A 12,278-nucleotide genomic window follows, 5' to 3' on the forward strand; every position below is an offset into this window, starting at 1 on the left:
AAAGTAATAATAACAATAAATTAAACAGATAATAATACATATTTGGGTAGTAATAATTATAAGAAGAAGAATAATATCATGTATATTATGCGATAATAGTATTGTAAACATTTTCTAAATATATACATGCATGTGTGTGCTTTTATCTATACAAAGTTAGTATACACAGTTCACACACATATATGATGTAAGCAAAATCTTTTATTCTGCTATAGATTAATCACAATTAATCGTTATGCATCCCTAATTATAAAGTGTTGTCAGTCTTTTTGTCAACTAAATTAAGGTATGAGAACTCTCAAATATTTAAAAACCTTTGAGATTTTAGAAAGGCTGCATGCACTTGTCATGCGGAAATCAGTAAGCGCAAACGATTATTAAAACACAGCCTGATTTAAGAACAGCAGGCAGTATCACACAGTCACTTATAACCGTGCTCCGCGGGTTTATCAGGTGACCGGTGCTAACCCCTCCCGATCAAAGGCAGGGTGTTAATCAACTTCTCTACACTCTTAGCATGAGGTCAATATCCATGCCAGACCAGACTTTATCAACAGCCATATGTCCCTGTCTAAACTGTGGAGTGGCAGCCAGGCACAGCTTGATACAAGTGTTGTGTTTCACCGACCAGTGAGGTTGCATTTGACCACACCGAGGTAAAGTCCAGCGTGTCTGTGTGCGCATCTGTTGGTGTGTGCACAGCACGCTTGCCCGTCATTTACATATATACAAAGTTGGTGTGGATACTCATCAAATAGAGTGGCAGGCCGTTTGCATAAGGGTTACGCTGCCAATGTCCTTCAGCCGAATGTGTGTGCGAAAAGCCAAATGTAGATTTCTTCATGTTTGCACCTTTAAGAGTGCCGGCAAGACATCAATTTGATATGTGATGTTTTTTCGGTTTTGAATCCAATTTGCATCTTTACAGGCTTGCCCTGATTCTCTTAAACAATTTAGGGGGGCTTCCCGGATAGGGCTTATCAAATTCCCAGACTAAAATGCATGTTTGAGGTTAATTTAAGAACCCCTTGTATATTTTAATATATATATCAATGCCATTGTTTTGTATCAAGATGCACATCAGTATTGGTTTTCGTAAGGTTTGTTTGTATAAACTACTTAAATGTCTTAAGGGGGCGTACACACCAAAGCTTTTAAATGCGGATGAAAACACCTGGAGGACACCGAATGCCAGCTGTTTTTTCAGCTGAGCGCCAGCTTTCTTCAGCTGAGCGCCAGCTTTCTTCAGCTGAGCGCTTTGGTATCAGTCATTGTACGATGCACCAGCTGGTTGTTGTGATATTTGTCCCGCCCTTTCTCCACTGTGATTGGATGGCCGTGTGAGACCTGACATTGACGAGCGGTGCTTTTCACCCAAAGTTGAATCTCGCTCTGCCGCCGATCTCCGGCTTTCAGCACGAAAAACGCCACGCTTCCAACCAATTGAAAACATACGCCGGCCGTGGGCGTAAAAGCTTTGGTGTGCACGCCACCTAATATAACTAAGGCCTAGTCCTGGATTAATCTAAACACGGTCCGGGAAAGTATCATTTTCTTTAGTCAGGAATTTCATTTATTAGCCAAATGGTCTGACACCCAATGTGATGATATAATACAGAACAGTTCCCAAAGTGTGGTTCAATACAATGTCCCCAATTTGGACACACCTAAAAAATGGATGTCACTGAATAAAAACATAACACAAATCGAATGGCATTTAGTTTAAAGGTTAGAAAACTAGCACACTTCTTAAACAAAGCATTTTACAAATACAAGTTTGTTAGGATCGGGATAATGGAACAGTAGATATATGGCTTAAAACTAGAAACAAAACGTAGGGTAATAGCAAACTTGTGAAACGTCTGTGGTTAATTGATGCTCCCTTACTACTACAATTACCTTGTTTGCTTAGGTGGTTTAAAATTGCAAAACTAGTTTCGACAAAAGGTCCAGCATCATTTGTTTGTAAATGCCACTTGGTTTGATTTTATTGCCCAATGTTTTTTGGCCTATTGTTTCTTGAGATTTTTTATGTTCCCTGTCATTTTTTTAATTAATGTTTTTTGTTCTACCTGCTTACAAACACTCCTAAACTAAATAGTTTGAGTAGTAGTCATTGTTTAACTTTATTTGTTGTAAACATCATCTTAGTCAGATGTTGTCAGTTGTTTTCTTTTGGGGTACAAAGTGTTCCACAGTTACAAAGTGCAAAGTGCCTTATTTGAATTTTAAGCAGCCATTTGGACGTGTAAGTGAATGCATTAAGCAGATTCATTTTTGTTCTTTTAAACAGCATACATAACTTACAAGACATTTAAATATTAAATCTCACCACTGTCTGTGCAGTCAGGCGATCCAAAAGTGTTTATGGAATCAAAACATCTCTGCGCTATAAAACAAATTATTTCAACTTATATTTTTATGTTACTTTAACTCTACAGATTAGATTAAACATTTTCAACTTGTTTTTATAAGTTATGTCAACTTATAAACGGTCCGGGACAAATCCTGGATGCATTTTCCATAATGTCTGTGTGAAAAAGCTTTAGTGACTTTGAAAACATGCATTTACCTTTTTATTACACTGCAAAACAAAATGATTTTCAAGGGAAAAAAATCTTAGTATTTTTGTCTTATTTTTAGTAAAAATATCTAAAAATTCTTAAATTAAGATGCTTTTTCTTGATGAGCAAAACGACCCAAGAAAATAAGTCTAGTTTTTAGACCAAAAATATCAAAGTTAAGTGATTTTGTGCATAAAACAAGCAAAAAAATCTGCCAATGGGGTAAGCAAAAAATATTTGAACATTTTTCTTAAACAAAAAAAAATTGCTTACCCCATTGACAGATTTATTTGCTTGTTTTATGCACAAAATCACTTAAATTTGATATTTTTGGACTAAAAACTAGACTTATTTTCTTGGGGCGTTTTGCTTATCAAGAAAAAGCATCTTAATTTAAGAATTTTTAGATATTTTTACTGAAAACAAGACAAAAATACTAAGAAATGTTTTTCTTAAAAATCCTTTTTTGCAGTGTAAGTAAGAGTTGCAATAATATTTTCTGTATAAAGTATCTTTTTTAGTTTCCTATACAAAATAAGTTGTTTCTTTCAACTAGGGCTGAGTGATATATCGGGTTTTGGTAATATTGGTATTTTTCCCATCGGTATACGTGATGACGAGACAATACCATGTTTATCGGTCTGGTCTTATATGACCTTCATTTTTTGCAACACAAGATCTGCCAGAAATGTATGCTATAAACTTACCAACCAGCGTGTTGCTGTATATTGTTTTTAAAAACCCTGTCTTTGAATTTTATTTTCATCATACTTTGTTTTAATAAAAGTGATCTTGAAAAAGAAATCTTGAACATTTTTCTTCAACAAAAAAAATTTGCTCACCCCATTGGCAGATTTATTTGCTTGTTTTATGCACAAAAGCACTTAAATGTGATATTTTCGGTATAAAAACTAGACTTATTTTCTTGGGTCATTTTGCTCAACAAGAAAAAGCATCTTAATTTAAGAATTTTTAGATATTTTTACTGAAAACAAGACAAAAATACTAAGAAATGTTTTTCTTAAAAATAATTTTTTGCAGTGTAGGTAAGAGTTGCAATAGGCTACATACTGTATGTCAAAGCAGTGGTGCCTTTAGAAGTGCCTTACAAACAAATCTGTCCAGCTGCATGTGATTTATATTTTAATTGCACAATAATGGTTTTCCCTCGATTATCTGTTTTTTTGTAATAGTTTGAATCAAAAATTTAAATGGAGAAACAATTAACTACAAATCTCTTATAGTAGGTTAAATTGATTTCATGCTGCATTTTTTGGTAGTGTGTTAATACTGCCTGGTTTGTGGTAAAAAAAATTTTACTTTTCTTGTGAAGTGTGTTCCATCTACACCTTTTCACCTATAGTACAGTAACTTTGACACAAAGGCAATTAAAAAGAAAAATGTGTAAATCACGAGTGAGCATCCATAAGTCCCAAGCTGTATTGTCGCCAACAAGGCCCGGTCAGAATGTTTGATTGTATTGTCAATACCTGGAAAGCAGCCAGGGAACTTTTTGCAGAACTGAATATATTTCTTGAAAATGCTGACTGTATTTCAAGCCCCTCTGGCATTGCCTTGCGCACCTACAGTATACCCACGCACACCTCTTTCTGTCCGTGCACACACTTACACTTTCTGACATAAACTCTCTTTCCTGTTCCTTATAGAAACTGTATAAGCGATGTGGGTGAATATATAATTGTTGGTACATTTGGTGCCCATAGTCATTATTTTTCAACTTTTTCAAAATGGTTACATTTTTAATTATTTTAATAAGATGTTACAGGCCATAACAATAATACTATTTTCTGTATAAAGTGTCTTTTTTAGTTTCCTATACAAAATAAGTTGTTTCAACTAGGGCTGAGTGATATATCAGGTTTTGGTAATATTGGTATTTTTCCCAGCGGGATACGTGATGAGACAATACCATGTTTATCGGTCTGGTCTGATATGACCTTAATTTTTTGCAACAAAAGATCTGCCAGAAATGTATGCTAAGCTCAGACATAAACTTACGACCAGTGTGTTGCTGTATATTTTTTAAAACCATGTCTTTGAATTTTATTTCCATCATACCTGTACTTTGTTTTAATAAAAGTGATCGTGAGATGTTACAAGAGGCTTTGACTTGCATAAACATTAATCCCAACATGTAGAAAACACAGAGATATTGCACGTCGCCATTCTTTCCAAAATTATATACATTTTGGTCATTATCGCCCAGCCATAGATTCCATAGTCATGGTTGCAAATGCTAATTTAATTTAACTCAGAAAATGTCCCAACTATGAGTTAAAACAACCCAGCCTAGATTAATTTAAACCGAACGGTTGGATTTTATACCATAAAAAATCAGCACTGCATGTAACTGAGCACAATTTATCAGTGTAAAGATCTTCAAAATGTCTGTCTTCGTAATTGTTCATCAAAATACATCACCTTGCTCCGCCCCTGAAATGACTTTCCATTACGCTGACATTTCCAAGACCTCTTATTTTTCATCCCTTGCCCTTTACCCACCCTGCACTATTCTAGTACATGTACGTAACGCCCACTTTTCACAATCCAATCAATTTCCAATCTATAAAAATAAGCCCCGTTCTACTTTTTGTCATTGAACTTTGCCTTAAAACGCGCTGGATTACTGTAACTTGGCTTTGACTTTAGCCGCATCAATCTACTTATTTATGTTACATCCCTGTCATTTCTTTCTAACCTTGTAAACAGCAGCAGGTATAAAGACACCACTCTCATTAAGTGGAAATGCCATTAGAGAGTAATTTACAATCAGACGTATTGTTGTATGCAAATGGGTGTTAGTGTATGCGTGTGTGCGGATACATGCTGAGTGCATGCACCTGTCTGGGAGCCAAACCCAATCAAAGAGGGGTGCATTTGAACTCCTTTTGTGTAAGATTAATTGGCATAATTGTGCAAGTTCTCCTTGACAGCTGAGAAGGAGAGGAGCTGGTTTCACCGGCAGGATAATCCATCTTCATAGCGACAGCCTCTTTTCTGCTAAAGAGAGAGAGAAAGAGAGAGAGAGAGATCGAATGAGAGAGAGTTACTGTTTTATCTTTAAAGGGCTAGTTACACCAAAAAAAAGTCATTTCACACAACCTCGTCTCGACCTGCAATGCTGTCACTTTCACTTTGGAACATATATGAAACAGAAAAAAGGTACAAAAATTGTCACTGGGACGGAAATGTACATTTAAGGTACCAGTATGTAGGGTCCCAATGAGGTATATTCACCTTTTGGATAAAAATGTACTTTTTGAAAAGGTACCGCCCCACTGACAACTTTTGTAAGTTTTCATACAGTTTTTTTCGGAGTGAAAGGGAAGAGAAAATATTTTCATAGTTTTTTTCCATACAATGACATCTCGTATTGACAACATCTGTCAAGTTTAGAAATGTACCATACAGCTTGAGATATTCTGTATTCTTCAAGTCTTTAGAAGTCATCTGATTTATGTAGGCAAGGACTGTTAAATAAATCTTTATTTACAAATAATATCTTATTTTTCTGTAGCTCAACTTGTAGAGCATGCCAGGGTCATGGGTTCAAGTTTCTATATATTGTACTGTAAGACATTGTGTTAAGTAAGCAATAAGCCCCAAGAAGCAGTGGGTTACAGGTGTATTTTATAACAGCTAAGTGGCGTTGTTAGGCACGACGCGAAGCTGTTATAAAATGCACTGCAACCCCACTGCTTTGCGGGGTTTATTGCTTTTATAGAAGGTTACTTCATATGCTTAACGTTAGCAGGATTTCATAAAATTAAACACAAATAAGTTGTAATAATTTTAGTACAAATATTACTCTTTTCGGCCAAACAAAGTAGTTCCTCAGAATCAAGTGTGTCTGATACAGAGCGTAGGTACCATCTAACACAGACGCAGCAAAGACACAATGAAAAATATGATTTAAGACTGTTGTTGTTATTTTGTATAAATCAACATTCATCTATTTTAAACATTAACATTTGTATTGTGCAACTGTTGAAGTGATGATCAAATATGCTTGGAAGCATGCTTAACTCTTTCCCCGTCAGCGTTTTTTTTTTTTAAGTTGCCACCCAGTTATCTTCTTTAAATAAACATAAAATATCAATTGAAAGAACAGACCATCCGCTTTCAAAAAAAAAAAAAACAGTTTCATCCTACCTTCATTTGTTCTCTTATCACCTCTCAAATTTTCAGCAAAAAGCGGAGATAATTCCATTTTTGTGAAGAACTTTTGTAAGAAATGAGATTCGGAGCCATGACGGTGTTTTCAGTGTTGAGTGAATGCGTCAGTGTTTAAGTTGGGTAAGGTCGCCACCCAGTGGATAGCAGAAATATGAATTTGAGGTAGATACTCCCCAGGGAACGTTTTCTCTCTATTGACGAGATGACTCAACAATATTTATTGACATTTATCTGGATATCGCCATAATTGTGCAATTGTAAAAAAATTAAAAATATGATTAAAGACTGTGGTGTTTCTTTTCATAAATCAGTACGCGGCAACAGTGGCGCAGTGATATTTATGTAATGCGGTCTGAACCATGGGTTTACCGGGGTATTTTATCACGGCTTAGAACGTGTTTCAACCAATCAGAATGAAGAACCAGAACTGTCCGTTTTATAATACAATTTTGAACCTGTAGTTGGGTAAATTTGGACAAACCCAAATATTGGGCTTATTTAATAATAGGTTTTATTTGCCCATATTTAAAATGGTCAAAAATGGTCACTAGCTGTCACTGGGGTACACCTTTGCACCCAAAGAGTTCATATTAGTACCTTGGAGGCCCAAAATGCTGGGTTATTTTACAGTGGTGGCCAGTGACTTCTTTTTTCGAGGGTGCTCGATGCGAAGTTCATCACAGCATGTATGTAGCCCGTCATGTGTGTGGTTCATAATTTCAAAATATGTGTTCTGCGCATCGAGAGATCCAGTGTGCATCACGTGTCTTGTCAAAATAAGTGACTGCTGCAGATGCGTCTAAAGGGTTTATGATAAAAGAGACGCTCGCGTTTGCCAGATACTCACATAATCTCATGAGTAATCAGAGTTTACTGTTAAGGGATTGTCTTGCGTGTATTTAGGGAACGTGAGCGTCTCTTTTATCATAAACGGTTTTGACGCGTGTGCAGCAGGCACTTATTTTGACAAAACACGTGATGCACATGGTTCACATGATTTTGAAAACACTCCGAACACATATTTTAAATTTGCGCCCCTCGGATGAGCAGTCACGAGCCGCCACTGTTTTTTTAACCCATTGTTGGGTTAAATATAAAAATGTTTGGGTTATTGTAACCCATCTGCTGGGCTCATCCCTTTTTGACCCAATGCTGGGTTGAAAATAACCCAGGGATTAGACTAGACTAAAATAAATATAAGAGCTGTCCAAACTGAAAACAACTTGCACTGACATATCATTAAATACATCAGTGCCCTTTGTTTTGCATCAAAATGCACACAAGTTATTTTTTTAGTAATGCATGTTTGTTAAAACTAGTAATATTTCTTAATTAGACTAACTACTAGTCCATGCTTAAGATAATCCCTGTCTGGGAAATGGCGCCATATTGTGTATATATAAATTAGGACATTTATAGTTGTTTTTACAAACAAACGTTACAAAAACAATACTGGTGTGCATCTTGAGACAAAACAATGGCACTGATACATGTTAAGATATGTCGGTACAAGGTGTTTTTAAAAAAAGATAAGGCAGCTCAACATGCATTTTAGTCTGGGACTACTATAAACCCTGTCCGGGTAATCGCCCCATACAGTTTGCAAAAACCTAGCCATTTTTTAGATAACATTAATGTGAAAGAAGTAACATTTTCTTTTTATAATGTAAGAGGATTATGGCACCACCAAAGACACAAACCTTTTGAAAGTCATACACTGCTTCATATATATAATAGCCTCAGAAGAAACAGATAAACCGAAAAAGACAGGGCTAAAGAGCTGAGCTGAACACGCATTCGGCTCTTTTGTTATGTAGGACAGGTTAGCGGATGGACTGACATTCGTTCGGTCCGAGCGTGCGTTTCCAGGACTGCATCTGAGCTGATCGTACATGACTGCTGTAGAATAGTGTGAGATCATACTGCTCGAGTTGACAGCTAATTTCTGCCTGTGCTCTGCTGATGTGCGCTTGTTTAACAAACAGTAGGATATAATAAGTTCGTCTGCAGCTTGCAGCAACCCAAGGGAGGTTATTACAGCGGCCAGTTGTGGGATACGATGGTTGCTACCGTGTGTCCTCTTGAATATGTAACACTGCAGATGATAAAAGATGTTTCTTTGTGGGTTGCTGGAAGTGTGGAGATTAGTTTATGGGTAATATGTTTTTCACTGCATTGAACATACTGTTTGTTAAATCCAGGATTAAAGATATCAAGGTTATATTTTCACAGAATGTTCTTTACATTATGTAGGATGAAAAACAGGAAATCACAAAAAAATGACTTATGGCTGGGTTGTAACCGAGGGGCAACCTTCCGATCTCTTTGATGAACCCAATACGGAAGTGATTTAAACCGCAATTAATCGACTGGCCGCTTGAGGCTGGCTCCAAAAGGGAGTCAACTCCCATAGACCTCCATGTTAAAATGGCCAACTTTACAGTAGAAAATATGTTTACAGCCTGGTACAAAAGGTGTTTTTGGTCTGTATAGCTAATTTTGCCCTTCAACACAACTGTGAGGGGGGTGAATTTTTTTGTAACTCATCAGTTTAAATGATATTAAGCCTTAAAGTTCCACATAATTAAGGGCTTGGCCACATGAGGGACGGTTGAAACGCCACTGCCGTCGCTAGAGTTGAAGTAGGCGGGCGTGGTTTCAGCAACCAGTCACCTCAGGTTCACCCACGTCCCGCCTCTCCACCCATTTTTGAATATTTGCAAGTGATGCGTGGTGACGTGCAGCCAAGATGGCGACGACAGGCACCGCCTACTTTAAGCTTCAAAAACGATCTTCAGAAACCTATGAGTGACGTCACGGACACTACGTCCATCTTTTTTTACAGTCTATGGTTGTAACCAACACAATCTCATGGCAATTTGTACGTATTTTGCGAGGTGGTTAATTCATATTATAACATTCTGAATGATTTGCTTTAGCAACTGTGACATTGAGGTTGGGGAGGGGTTTCATTTTTGTTTTTTTGAATAATTGTAACGTTTTGTACGATTCACTTTGTACAACCTGGTCAACTCTTAAAATGCATGTGAATTCCTGTGATATCATGCTAATTTTTTAGAGACAGGGCTATATAATTAGACTGTAAAAATTCCTTGTTGCAATTAAATTTTTAAGTTTAAACAACTTGAAATAAGAAGCAATTTCAACTTTCTTGACTAGTGAGGAGTTGGTAGAAATTAAGTAAATTTCCCAGAAATTTCCCAGACAGGGATTAGAATAGTCCTAGACTAAAATAAATGTAAGAGCTGTCCAAACTGAAACAACTTGCACTGACATATCTTAAAATACACAGTGCCCTTTGTTTAGCCTCACCCTTTGTTTTTAGTAAGGCATGTTTGTTAAAACTATTTATATTTCCTAATTAAACTAAGGCCTAGTCCTGGTTTAAGATAATCCCTGTCCAGGAAACCACCCCATTATTTTTTTTCTAATTTATATCAACTTTTAAAGAAAAACACCACGTTTTTCAATATTTTACTATGTTCTTACCTCAACTTAGATGAATTAATACATACCTATCTTTTATCAATGCGTGCACTTAATCTTTGTACAGCGCCTCGTGAATGTGTTAGCATTTAGCCTAGCCCCATTCATTCCTTAGGATCCAAACAGGGATGAATTTAGAAGCCACCGAACACTTCCATGTTTTCCCTATTTAAAGAATGTTACATGAGTAATTACACGAGTAAGTATGGTGGCACAAAATAAAACTTTAGTTTAGAGCCATAGGAATGAATGGGGCTAGGCTAAATGCTAACATATTCATGAAGCACTGTACAAAGATTAAAAGTGCACGCATTGAAAAGATTAAAAAATATATTAATTAATCTATGTTGAGGTAAGAACATAGTAAAATATTGAAAAATTGTAGTGTTTTCCTTTAACTTGTTATAAAGTTTTAATGACTTATTAATTCAAGTTGTTTAAACATTTAACATTTAAGTGCAACAAGGAATTTTTACAGCATAGGCACCTTTATAAAAAGGTTTGCCTCAAGAGAAAGTGTGATTAATTAGCGATTTTTTTTTTATTTTAAAATCTATTCGTCGGTCACAAGATGACAATATTAGGTCTATAAATGTAAGTTAACACAGAGGATCAAAGGTTTTCTGTGGAGGCATAATTTGTAAAAGGCAAACTAATGGAGACTTGACTTTTTTCTGTGTCGGAAATTGGCCTCTCTCAAAGAATAGCCTTTTGAAGAAGATTAAAGGTTGCCTGCTATATATGATGGAATGAGTTTTGGAGGAAATTTGGACCGTCGCCTTTTGATCTTCCTGAAATTTCTGGTTCTGAACTACTGCTGGGCAAGTTAACTAAAGAACCAGGGACACAAGTATATAAGGGGGAATCTTATGAAAGCTGTTATAAAACATGTCAGGGTTATATTACCATAAAATTATGAGAAAGAAAAATAAGCAAGTGGCATTTTACAAAAAACATAAATAAAAGAGTAGTGCTGACATTACCCATTTGTTGGGGTCCTGGTGATTACAAGCACCTCACCCCAATTATCAATATCAAAATATGACACTCTCATTATTATTGCTATAATTCAAAATTAATAAAACATTGTATTTGCTGGTTATTTAGTCAAAGTATTAAAGGGGACATATCATGAAAATCTGACTTTTTTCCTTGTTTATGTGCTATAATTGGGTTCGCAGTGCTTTTATCAACCTAGAAAATGTGTAAAAGAACAACCCAGTAACTTAGTGTTATAAAACAATTTCAGCAAGCATGTGAAAAAATAGGTAATTGAAATTTGTCTCCCCTTTATAACATCAGAAGGGGGTAATACCGCCCCTTAATCTGTACTATCCATGTCATGATTCTGCCATCTTAACCCTTTGTTTAATCTAGTCCTGTGGCAGGATCATGACAGGCCCATGTTTTGTGTGGGATCACGTGGTCTCAGTATTGATTTTACTAGACCACGTGTTTCCGGTGTCTTGTCACTTTTACCTCGCTCCCTTGTCACCCTCATTGTTTAATCCATGTCACCTGTTGTCTTCATTAGTTCTCCCCTATTTAAGGTCCTTGTGTTTGTTACTAGTGATGGGAGAAATGAAGCTTTTCGAAGCTTCGAATCAGTGGCGGTTCTAGACAAATTTCACTAGGCGGGCCAAAGAGGGGCCAGTGTTTTACCAGAGGGGCACATAAAAAATTGCAAGAAATTATATTTAAAGATTATATTGGTGGTTACAGGAATTAATTTAAGACAGGACTAGGCCTTAGTTTAATTAGGAAATATAACTAGTTTTAACAAACATGCCTTACTAAATACATTACTTGTGTGCATTTTGAAGCAAAACAAAAGGCAATGGTGTATTTTAAGATATGGCATTGCAAGTTGTTTTCAGTTTGGACAAGTCTTACATTTATTTTAGTCTAGGACTAGTCTAATCCCTTTCCGGGAAACTGCCCCGTAAACTTTATTTTACTTTACAATCATATAAATATTTATTTAAAGGTGCAGTGTGTAAATTTTAGTGG

At 36.1% G+C, this 12,278-nt stretch overlaps 1 protein-coding gene across 2 annotated transcripts in view; it reads left to right on the forward strand.

The window, feature by feature from the left end:
• Positions 1–12,278, forward strand: part of cntn4 (contactin 4) — a 238,867-nt gene that overhangs the window by 162,986 nt on the left and 63,603 nt on the right. The window lies entirely within an intron of this gene.

The sequence above is a fragment of the Misgurnus anguillicaudatus genome, chromosome 8 (genome assembly GCF_027580225.2).
Source record: "Misgurnus anguillicaudatus chromosome 8, ASM2758022v2, whole genome shotgun sequence".
NCBI classification, from domain to species: domain Eukaryota; kingdom Metazoa; phylum Chordata; class Actinopteri; order Cypriniformes; family Cobitidae; genus Misgurnus; species Misgurnus anguillicaudatus.